We start from the raw sequence: 12,750 nt of genomic DNA, 5'->3' as shown, positions 1-12,750 counted from the left end.
TAATGTTTACAGCCAGGGTATGTGCAATAATTGAAAAAAAATATTTGAGTTATTAAAAGGAGTTTCGTTCTAAAATTTATAGATATACCGTACATTGTATATTTTATATGCTTAAGGCTAAGAGTATGTAATTCCGGCCAAGGAGGCTCTTTGAATGTTTATATTAGTTGTTATAAATATTATGTGCAATACTTTAAATAATTTTAAATTTCCAAAAAATGAGTATGAGATTAAGGCAAGCAAGCACTTCTTAAAATTATTTGTACATATATGGCTAGGAAAAGCCTATTGCGGCATAAAATGCATATTATTTTGTTATCCCTCAAATAGATAGTCCTACAACTTTAATCCGGTTAATGGGTAACCCAAAGTCTGAAAAAAACGCTATAGAATTCCGACTTGTGTCAGTTTTGTGGCTTTTTTTTTTGTGGGCAGGAGTGGACGGGTAACCGGTTCAACAGGATGCAGGAGAGCACTGCAAATCGCTACCAAAACAAAACAAAAGTGGGAAAAAGGAGAAGAGTTCCCAGGTCTCTGCCGTCTCAGTCGCACCCAGCATTCGCCGTCTCGCTCTGGCTATCTTTTGCATTTTGCCAAAGAGCAAACCAACCTGACAACAATTCTCCTTCCTCTTCTCTCTCGGCCAAATGCAACTAAAATGGCAAACAGAACCGGTTGAGGCTCGTTCGCCCAAGGAATGCACAAAAACGAGAAGAAATAAAACTAAAGCAGCACCAGCAACAACAACTACAACAACAACAGAAGCAGAAACAGAAACAGCAGCAAAATGCAAGGCAAGAAAAAATAGCAAAAGGCGCAAGGCAGCGACCACAGAAATACAGATCGACCTCGATAAGTTTAACCAGTTGAAACTTAAAGTAATCGAAACTTATTTACTTTTAAACTAAAGTATAATACATATAATAATATATATATAATAATATAATACATATAATATACATATTAATACATTTAATTTACTACCCTAAAAATCCCTGAACACAATTCTTTAATTTCGAAAACACATTTCCCCATATTAGCATTGTAAAAATCATTCGATTTTAAACGGGCATATAAGTAACAATCAACATTTAAAAAGTGGCACTTAAAGGAAACTGGTATTTCAAAAAATTAATTGTACCAAGTCCGGTCAACTTAGCCAGAGCGCACTGTAAGCCAGCAGTTTCGGTCAGTTGAAGTCTCTGGCAAGCCCCCCTCACCCCGTTGCGCTGGCCGTGCGAAATGAAAACCAAAAGGAATGACATAAATCTGCGTGGCAAACAAAAGACTCAGGCAACGAACGTGCCACAAAAGCGTGTTGCAACAAAAGCTCAAAAGCCTGCAACTGGATTACTGTTACACGAAAAGGTGCGAAAAGGACGGCGATGGCGAGGCCTGGCAGCGAGCAGGCAGGAGCGAGGAAGACAGCAACACGGGGTCAAATGTTGCGGGTCCGCGAACTTTTGTAGGTGAATTGACTTCTGCTCGAGTCACCCCAAAAATGGTAAATGGGTGGGAAGCAATCAGCGGATGCGGCGAGAAGCGAGAAAAGGGCGGCAAATGGGGCAGCGACAGAGCGAGATGGCACAGTCATGAAAGACGTCTTCTAAAAATAAGGGACTTTTAAATACAATGCTACGAACTTGAATCGTTACTAAAAAAAAGATGATTCTTCTTCTGAGTTTAAAGCCCAACTTTATCAGCAAGGCCAAGAAATTACATCTTATTTACCGCTTCTAATTAAATCATAAGTAGAAGAGCTTAAGTTGAAATTGTTAAGTTGAATCATATCTAAAATAGCTTAAAAAAGTCAAAAATCTAATATTATATTATTTGTTATTGTAAAATGTTGTCTGAAATGTAAAAAGTTCACTAAAGTCAGCCAGAAAAAAACGCAACGAAGCGTAATATGTAACGTATAATTAAACAGTAGTAACACAGTAGTAGCTAATTATGCAGTTTAAATGTGGTGACTAATGGCACTCTGAATTGGGGTCCCTCACATATCATATTTCGTTATGAGGCATAATTCGGGCCAAAATAGAATCAAATTTAAGCTAAGCTTAGCAGAAAGTGTAGTTGAACTAAGTGCTCATGATACATATATTTGATTTAATTGAGTCGGCTTTTAACCCTTGGCCAAAACTCTATATAATAAATAAATAAATAAATTATTATAAATTAGGGCTAAAATGATTAACAGCGACCTAAAGTTTCGTTTTAGCCATTTCAATGCCGAACAATGAACAAAGTCCCAATTATTCCACCAATCGAATTGAGAAATTGCAATAATTTGAACTGCACAATTGGACAATTGGCAGATATATATGTTGCTATATATGCAACAGGCAACTTAGCCCAACCCACGACCCCCACCCCCTCGTTACCCACCATTATTTTGGGTGACCATTAAAGCCCCATTTGGAGGCCGAACTCTGAACTTTACTGTTTCTGCTGGCTGGTATTTCATCGTATCACTCGAGTCTCATTTATTGTTCTGCGGTTTTGTTTTCCTATTGACTGCGCCCGCCGTTGTTTCGCTTTTCTTTTCTTTTTCATTGGTGGCCACTTAGAAGCCGCCACACAAAACACTATGGCACTCGGCGCAAATTTGCTGCGCACCACGAAAAAATATGACCCAAAATAAGAAGGAGACAAGCGGCCAGCAAAAATAAACAAAATGAAAAAACCGCAAAATAAATAAGACGAAAATTATGCAAAGCACAGACAAATGCGCAAATTTGAAAAATGCCACAGCAACAACAATGCCAGCAGCTGCGCTCCAAAGCAACCATCCCCCCCACCTCCCCCACCACAGACAAATCGAAAAAAAAGTGCGGGCTCCACATGCGACGCAGAGTTCTCATTGGCGATTTATCGATACCCTAATCACAAAAACCACCATCACCAACTCATGAAAAACAGGCATTTTTCAAAGATTTTTGAAAATATTTAAAGACATTCATTTCGCAAAGTAAGTTAATTTGATATTCGATAAAGATTTCAGATACAATTCTTTTACCGCTTATAGCTTATTTTTAATTAATATAATTAATTTTAGTTTTTTAAAATGCAATATGTATTAACAATTCGAGTTTCTTTAGCAACTAAATCGATTTCTCTGCAACAAACCCAGAGATATGTACGTTTGAATATGTCCGCAATTAGTTTCCCCAAACTTCGGCGCTTTTTTTCTTTCAAAAAAACGAAAACTACACAAGAAAATGCAGGCTGCTTTAAAAGAAGATTAATAATAATTTTTAAAAATTTCATTAGCTGAAATATCTTGTTTATGTCTTCACTTAGATATGTTTTTGCTGTTTACATAGATTTGATTTATTTTATGTAATGTTTTTACAGGGTATTCCTAATGCGCGACAGTTAAATTCGAAGCGGCGCTTGACTTTGCTAATGGGTCTCATTCGCGGCTCAACTTCATTGTACCTCTTGGTCCGGTTCGTTTTCGGTTTCTGTTTCGGTTTTTTGGTTTGGGTTTTGTTTTGCTTTCAGTTAACTTGGCCAAAATGGGCGGGGGCGGGCCGACAAAAAAGGGCGTTGCTGCTGCCGCTGCCGCTGCTGCTGCTGCTGCGGCCTATGTTGAACAAATATTACTCATGGCTCTTGGCCTGGCCCGATCATGTTGAACAGCATAGCTAACACCCAGGAACAACGTGACGAACAACCAACAACGATCGTCGAACGATGGAACAACGAAAAACGAACAGCGAACAACGAATAGCGAACAGCGAACAACGAGCGACGAGCGGCAAAGTCGGCCCAAAGCTGACTTCAAGTTGTGCTGACTGATTGTCATGGCACGATAATGAAATAACATTTCCATACCCTCACCAAAGCCAGTTCCATATGACCTGTGATTATCCCAACAGCCTGTGATGACTAAAGTGCAAAATAAGATCTTCGGTTCCTAACATGGATTACTAATGTATGAACATTTAGTGGGCTAGAATATTAACAAAATTCAAGATAATTTAGTAATTAATAGATTAAATTCCTTAATGGTTTGTATACTATGCTATACTTTTATACGTTATCAGTTAGTTATATGTATTTTATTCCCGAATAACGTTGCTACATTGTACATCCAAGTATGTAAGACTATACCAAAAGTATATGAGGTGAACTATATGACCATTTCATAATTTATACGCCCTTTTAATGGTGGAATATGGTTAAAAGCTGAAGTGACCCACTGAACAAGTGTATTTCAAATTTCGTCCCTACGAAACGTGCCTTATTTTCTCATTTTTTATGTCGGCTTTTATGCCGTACGAGTATAGATGGTTTGTGCGGCATATAGTTGGAATATGTGACTTTATGTGGCATAGTTTCTTGGACAGAGACCGGCTAAAAAGAACGTGCAACAACGCAAGGGGCGTTCTTAATACGTTTTCTTGCTTTTTGTCAACCTTTTTTTTTTTTTTGTTTGTCAAACGATTGCGCGACTTTGTTGGATCTTCGGGGTCTCCTCTTTAGAATGCAGGTTGCGCATGCGCAGGGGAAAATTCGAGGGGCTGGGGGGCTTACATGCAGTATGTGGTATCATAATCATATTATTTATGATTGTATTTGTTCTGCGCCCGGCCGAACGGATACGTCGCCTCAATGGCAATGTGGCAACGTAATTGCCGTTTTGTGGTTTCCACTCGCTGCTGCTACATGATGCTTGTGCAGTGTTGAATGTTGCGAAGTGGCACAGTGACTACAATTTTTGTAGATGCACTCGAATATTATCACGTAATTAGTCCGGAAAATTATGTATTCAAATGGCAAAGCATGAAATGCTAAGTAATTAATTATTGCCTATTAAAGAAAATAAATAAATATTATTCCATTTACTCAACTATTTCCAATCCTAAATTGTAAATATTTCAAAAACTGTTCCAAGTATCGATATAGAACTTTGTAGCAGCAGTTCCTACACCTTATGCCTTCTAAAAATAATCATTTTTTATTTCGAACGACCATACGTAGTTGCGCAATCGGAGTTCCTGCTTAATGAGCCCACTGTGCCATTGCCGTTTGCTCATTTTGCCAGGCATCTTTTGTGTGCCACTCACTTCACTTCACTTCACTCCAGCTCACTCCACATTCACATCCACATCAACTTCAACTTCAAATGGACTGGCGACTGGCCACAAAAGAGCATGGATCGATGGATGGCTGCAGCTCCATGGAGCATGTGTTTTTGCCATTTTCAAGGGCACTCGGTGTCTCGCTTCACGGGAAAGGGGGGCGGGATTGGTGGCGGGGGCGGGCCGGGGTCAGTTAAGGAGGGGGAGTCCAGTTGACTGAAGCTGTCCAACCCGTTGAAACGCTTATCGATCGGTGCCTCGATTTCGATTCCGATTCCGAGCCTATGAATCATTTGTCAATTGTTCCAAACGAAATGCAAATTGCTTTGGGCCCCTTTCGCCCTCTCCCTCGCACAGCCTGTTGCTTTCTCCTTCCCACATCCGAGTGTGGAGTGTGAATCATATGGGCGCCTATATATCTCCATATGAGTCTATGTATGTACACTTGCCCTAGGCCATTGTACCACGTAGATATACCTGCTAAATGCGATTACACGATTGGTAACATGGCGAATTATTCACTCTTAAATGGATATTTGAATATATTATTTGAATATATTATGGCCCATGTGGAAATAGTGTTTCATATTTCTCGTTCAAGTAACACAGCTTCATTGTCGAAATGCATTTTCTGTGTCGCATTGGAGTTTATCTATAAATTTTACTTAAACTAATATTTCACTGCCCATCAATTTGTTGTGTTCTGCAGACCACAGATTATAGTATAATATACATACATAAACATATATATAGAGGCCAAACCTAAAACGATGTTAAAGAAACCTAAGATACGGTAAGTTATTTAGAAATTATGGGAAATATGCAGCAGAAGAATAAGATGCAGAGGAAAATGCAGCCATGCAAATATGCGTGGCGATAACGGAGCCTTGACTCGACACCGAGTTGAGAGGGCTCCAGCTCGGGCTACACTGGGAGAAAAAGCGCGAATGTCTTCATTTCCATCAAAAGAAAGAAGGGCCATTTCACAAAGTTGTTGGTAACGAAAGCAATGTTATTTTGAACCTTCCTTTACCCCAACATTAAATCAAATCACTTCTTCTCACTTCACTTTTTGTGGAGTGCACTCCAAGCACAAGCTCATGGGAGAACTTTTCTTTTCGGCCTCCGCCGGCTCCCTTGGCCACAATTCATTTAGCTTCATTTCCATGGGCCAGTCTGGCGATTGAAGGCCACTGAGCAATGCACGGAGATAACTCCGCCCGATTCCAGTCGCAGTCGCAGCTCAGGCCCGACTTTGGAGTCCAACTCCGAGTGGCGGTCAATGTTTCTGGCTGATGGCTGATGGCATCATGCTGTTCACAGCCGCGGCAGTAATCTACAAACATTTTTGGATGCAAAGCATTCCGAGCGGCGATCGGAGTTGGCTGGAAGGGGCCAAGATCTATGCATATTGGGCCACTCGGCTTGTGGCCTCAGCCGCGCACAGTGGGCCGCCATACAAATTAAAAACACATTCAGAAAAATAGAGGAAATAACGAAACACGAAAATAACACTAAAATCCAAATTGAAAATTTAATTATGCGGATAAGGCGCAGCTTGCGAGTGATGAAACGTATTTGACAAAATAAGCCCATTTAATCCAGATTAAAGTTGCCTAATGTGGCCATAAACGATGATTACAAGTCGAGTTAATTGAAAAGAAAAAAAAGTTAAGAAAAACGAAGTTTTTTAAGCAACCAAATGGCAACAAATTTATTTATTTTAAAATCCATGACAATTTAAAAAATAGTTGAGAGTGAACTTGTTGAAAAAGTTTGCAAAATGTGAGAGGAAACCAAGTTTGAATTGTTTTAATTACAATAATTATCTAGCAGACTAAACCCATATATTCACATTTTCCAATCAGTCACCTTTTGTAAGATTTAAGACCCAAATCAAAATTGTTGGTAATCAAATTTGGCTTGGAATTCAAGCCAATGTCGAAAGGTTTAAATGTCACTCAAAAATAATTGCGGAAAAGCATTCTCAACCACAATCGCTTGAACTTTATTCGCGGTACTGAGGAACTGAGGAACTGAGGAGCCTTCGGTGGGTCATGTTCAGGTTCTAGGTTGCCCACTGAAATGGCAAAAACCACTGTGGTGCGAAGTGGGTTCGTGTAATGCGATTCAATCAATCCGTTCATCGCATTTTCCACTGCAGCAGTTGGCCTACGAGCTGAATTGGCCGCCGTTCTCCAATGGAGCTGGCTTATTCACTTGCGATCGCTATCGTGGCTGCTGTGATCTTGGCCTGGTTGTCAAGTTCTAACCCCTACTCCACAAACCAAATTCTGCCCTATACCCTTATAGCTAACCATATAGTGGGTGAAATCATCATTCTATGAATCATTTCAGGCGTTTGCTAATTTATTCGAAACGTATATTTAATTAGATCTCGAGATAAAAAATTAATTTAACGCTCAGAATTAACTGCTGATTTATTCAGAGCAAATATTCACTTAGCCGAACTCTCACTCCTGGTTTTTCACCTGTGTGCCATTCACTCGCCACGCCCACCATTCCAACCATATGATTATCAACTAAATTGTATAATTTACTCCATTCGGAGGCGGGGCTAGAGGGGTAAGTGGGGTTGAGCGGACTTCGAGCGGCTTTTATTCACTTCCAGTCGCTCGGCAAGTGCTCCGAAATTTGCTTTCCGAATCGGTTTAGTGAATGGAACTAAATGGAAGCAGAAACATAAATAAATTTACCAAAAATAGAGGCAGCGACTGACAAGTCGTTGGTGTTATTATTGGACTGTTTTTCTGCTGCTGCTCGAACACGAATCAGAAATCGTGAAATGGAAGCACAGAATGTGCATAAAAAAGTCGAATGATTAATCGAAGCGAATCAGTGAGTGTTTGAATAATCACATTAGCTGCGTTACCTGTGTTTTAAGTGTTTTAAGTGTTTCGGAAATTCTTTCGTACAACTACAGATGCGAATTTAATGCAACACATTCTGTTTTGTTGTCAAAATATAGCTGCCTCTTTATATTCAAACAGTTCAAATTATTCCGAATGCAATTGCAGTATTTGTGAATTTTTCTCAATTTTTTGACCTACCCGTTTTGATTTCCCACTGCTGCATTTGCAGTGCGCTTGCACCGCGAGTATAAATCAAAGGCAAACAATTAAACATTCTTCGACTCGATTCCCAGACAATGTGTTGCACCACCCCCCTGTACGCCACCACCCCTCCTCTCCCCCACCAACCAAGCCCCAACCATCCCCCATCCACAACCCTTGATTATGTCTTGGCTTAATTGCTGTAAATGTGCGGCTGCAGTTGGAGTCGCAGTCGCAATTGCCTGCCCATAGTTGGGTGTTGCACTTGGACACACTCTCACACACTCGGCACACACACCAGCACGCCCATGCACTGGGCAAAAAAAAAGTTAGACTTGTGAGTAGATTTGCATAGCTACTAATATAAGCTCATGCATTCTAATGTTTTTACATTTTATTTAAGCATAATGACGATAAGTTTCATTCATTATATATAAAATCATCATGCTTAAACTTTTCAGAAAACCAAACAAATTGAGTTAACAAGCAACTTGAGTTGAAATTGCCCGTTTCTTGCAGTGTAAGTTGTGGATTGTGTCGCAGTCTGAAGTTGTCTAAAATTTGACAGTTGTATGAGATTTATGACGCCGCGCACTCGATCATATTTGACTTAATTGACAGCGGCAGCCACGACAAACTGCCATCGGCATCTGTCAGTCGTCGCAGCAGCCGCAGAAAGAGAGGCAAGATGGCGGTGCGACAGAGACGGAGGCATGGCGTAGGAGGCGGGCTAGGGGGAGAGGGTGGGGCGTGCGGGGGGGCGAAGGCGTTGAAGACTTGTTTGTCCAACGCTGCTCTAATTTTAGTCTGTCTCACTTGATTGTAAGCTCCAAAAAAAAGGTGTAAAGTACCGGCGACCCAAAAACTTCCCGCTCCACAAGCCTTATCATCTTCCTCTTCCCATGCTCACCCAGCACTTATTACATACCCTGTACTCAGACGGGGCTGTTATGACTAACTTTGGAATATATGTAGTTGTAGGACATCAAACTTTAAGTCAGCTGATTCATAATTCATAATCAACTACTAAGCTAAACTCTAATTTAGAGCTTATAAGCGCATTGGTGCTTTATTACTTACAAACAACATTTAAAATATTATTTAAGTTACATAATGAAACTCGTATGCAAACTTAAGCTACACGGTATGCTTTAGTCGCAATAACTTTCTTTAGATTTGAAATGCCTCGCGCGCATCAAAGAAATCAATTACAATGAAATCAGATTTTTTCGTGTTGCTCTTGCTTATCTTTTTGGGTTCCTACCATCCCCCACCCTACATATTTCAGTGGTGGTTCAGGGGGGTTTCCAGGAGGGGATCGACTGAAAGGGGGGCCGGGTTACTGCACTTTGACTAAGTGCGTCCGACGAGCAATAAAAATAATAAGAACGAGACGAAAGAGTGCGAGATTCGTGGCTCAGAAAAGAGGGGATGGGCAATACATGGATGGATCGCCAGAATGTGACCAATTCCAACCGCTCCTCCCTACCCCTGCCACACCCACTTATTCCTAGATGCCATTCGCCCACCATAAATTGGACACATTGTTGATAAAGCGCAACTTTATACGCTTTATATGAAGCTTTCTGTGGATTTGTGTGCGTTTTATGTGCCTGTGGGCACGGAGAGAAAAACAACAACTTTACTCAACTTTTTCAATCAAAATTGTTTACCAACAAAATAATCTCAATTCTATCAATGCAAACCGCAGACCTAATGATACACATTTTAAAGTTTTTAAAAGTTATTCGACTCAAAAATGCTGTTTAAGTCTGGGTCTTATTCTGAAGTTAAGTAGCAGGATACAAATTTATAATGTTGAGCATTCTGATAAAAAACTTAAAATAATATTACATAGCTTATCGTTCTTTGTAAACAACTCAGTTATTTTATTTTATGATTTATTTTATTTTTACAAATTATAATAGGTATTAAGTGACACTAAGATGCTTTCTTTTGTTATATCGATTGATACACAAGACGAATCAAATCAATGAGGCAGCTGCACCCATTTTCTGCCAGTGTGTTTTAACCAGACGCCATCATCATCATCATCATGACGATGAGCACCATCGACTGCTTAATCATCATCCGTTTTTGTCATCATCATTATCGTCGTCATCATCATCTCCGTCGTGGACGTCATTGCTGCAGGTCCCATCAATGGCTTTCATCATTCAACATTGTTATCAGTGTCGGCGGCTGTGGCAACAGCAAGAACAACAGCACTTGTCGGTGCCACACATGCCCCAAACACCCTCTGATTTGCCACCCGTTAACTGGGCTATGGAATTACGCTGCAAAAATAGCGAAATAAAAACCAAAATTGCAGAAAGGAGGAAAAAAAAACGAAAACAATGCGAGTATAGTAGCAGACAGGAGACTCGAATAAATGCTGATAGTGTTGAATGTGCCGCATAAATGGCGCTCAAATGACAGCCGCACATATCCAGAGATATAGCCAAAGCTATAGCCGCACTTAGATACAGATACTGCTGCTGGCCCCAAAAGACTTCAAGTCGACTCTTAATGAACTGCAGCGAAAAAAAAAGATGCTGACTTGGGGCAAAAGATGGGTTTTGGCGCAGAGGAATTTCACTCATTCCTGGAAACCAAAGTTGCATATTATCACGTATTAAATAGAAGAATCTAAAATAAATTGAAACACGAATATTATTTTAGGATAGTGATGTACATATGTGTACATAAGTCATATAACAACAAATCAATGCTGACAAGTTAGTTGGACAAAAGATAGATAGATAGATCTGCTGTCAAATTAGATTCTTGAAACTTTATATAATATGAAATGAAAAAAAAACGAATCAGGGGCCTGAAAGCATCTCTTCCCTAAATATATTTTAATATTTTAAAGTAGAATATTATCAGCTTAAAATTTGACTATTTCCCTAAGTTTATTTAAAACCCATAATAGATATACAAATATTAGTGAGAAAAATCGTCATAGAGAAAATATATTCTTAATACCTATCTACCTGGATACACATCGCAAAACAGTAAATAATATTACCTTTTAAATTGCCAAAACATAAATATTTTTGAAAATGCTAAAATCCATATTGCCATTTTGCCATTTTGAGTAACCATATCGAATGAGCCATATTTTGTGTTCACAATTCGCTCACATTTTAATGGCCGCGCGCTTTGTTTCTCGATTTATTTCTGCTGCGTGATTTGGCTTAATAAATGTTTATTTGCATATTCCTCTGGCATTAAGCCCTTTATTTTTTGGCATTTATTTAATTGGTATATTTGTCACTCACACAGACGCAGACAGACGGACACCGAATACAAATTGTTATGGCCGAATTTTTTATTAATATTTACATAAATCCATTTCTGCTCAGTTTTCGTTTATTTGGCTGCCCGCAATTTTTTCGGGTCGCTTGTTTATTTCATCATTCGTGTTTTTTTTTTTTTTTGTTTGCTGGTATTTATTTGCTGTTTTGTTTTAATTTTTGTGTGCAGTTCGCTTCCTTCTGTTTCTGTCTGCAGGCGTTTTGTCGGTTGATAGATTGCAGCTGGTCGAGGGTATCTGGTTGCCCCAACTGCTTGCATACCCATTACCAGCGTGCTGAAGAAGGGGCATGATCGATTTAATCAATTTGATGTGAATATTATGAGTATTTGTTATTAATACTCAAAGTAAAGACGTAGTTGCATTAATTTAAAATACCTACTTCCCACTATAAATTAAAACTTAGTTAATATTTTAATGAATTCATAAACTATGTACTTTAAGGTAACATGGATAGTTTCGTGGCAACAAAGTTATTCCGCTTAAAAAGTTCATGAACTTGGTAATGAGTTTCTTGCCTTGCATTCCGAACCAAAAAGACAGAAGACGACAACCCGAGTGGCGGCCAACATGGCGGATGATGAGTTCTGTGCAACCCTAACACAGCATCAGACAATTCGATCAGTTTCCGCTTCCTGTCGCAGATTTTTTGCTTCTTGTCCGCGCTCTTTTTTATGCGTTTCTGCCAATTTTTCATACATGTGTGCGTCCGTCTGGCCGTGTGTGTGCTGCCGCTGTATTGGTGTGCTGAGAAAATTGCCCAGCTAATGGCTATTAAGGCAGACAGAAAACTGAAAACAGAAAACTGAAAGCAGAAAACTGCGAGCTGGAAACTGAACTGCAAACTACAAACTCGAAACTCGAATTGGGCCCGAAGTCCTCGTGAAATGCTGAAGCTGAAATGCGTTCCCAAATTGCATTTGTCGCTCGTTGAGTTCTTGTTCCATTTACAGTTCACATTTTGTTGGTCGTCCGGCTCGCTTTTTCTTAGCTAATTTATTATTGAGACCCGTTTTCCTCTCTTTCCCTTTTTGGCCCATCTGTCAAACGAGCTGTCAAATTATTAAGCGTTACGCGGACATGGGAAATTTTCCAGAAGCTCCGGTCAAAAGGATTCACCCATATTGACTTCAATGGGATATATGTGAATTAAATTGTTAACTTAAGCTATATGAAATAAAATAACCAAATGCATAGATAAACTCATAAGTTGGTTTTACTTTTAATATGTTATATTAATATGATATTAAGATTATTATTTGTG

This window comes from Drosophila simulans, chromosome X (assembly GCF_016746395.2).
Source record: "Drosophila simulans strain w501 chromosome X, Prin_Dsim_3.1, whole genome shotgun sequence".
NCBI classification, from domain to species: Eukaryota; Metazoa; Arthropoda; class Insecta; order Diptera; family Drosophilidae; genus Drosophila; species Drosophila simulans.
The sequence above is the reverse complement of the archived record's forward strand: the minus strand, read 5'-3'. Positions refer to the sequence as shown.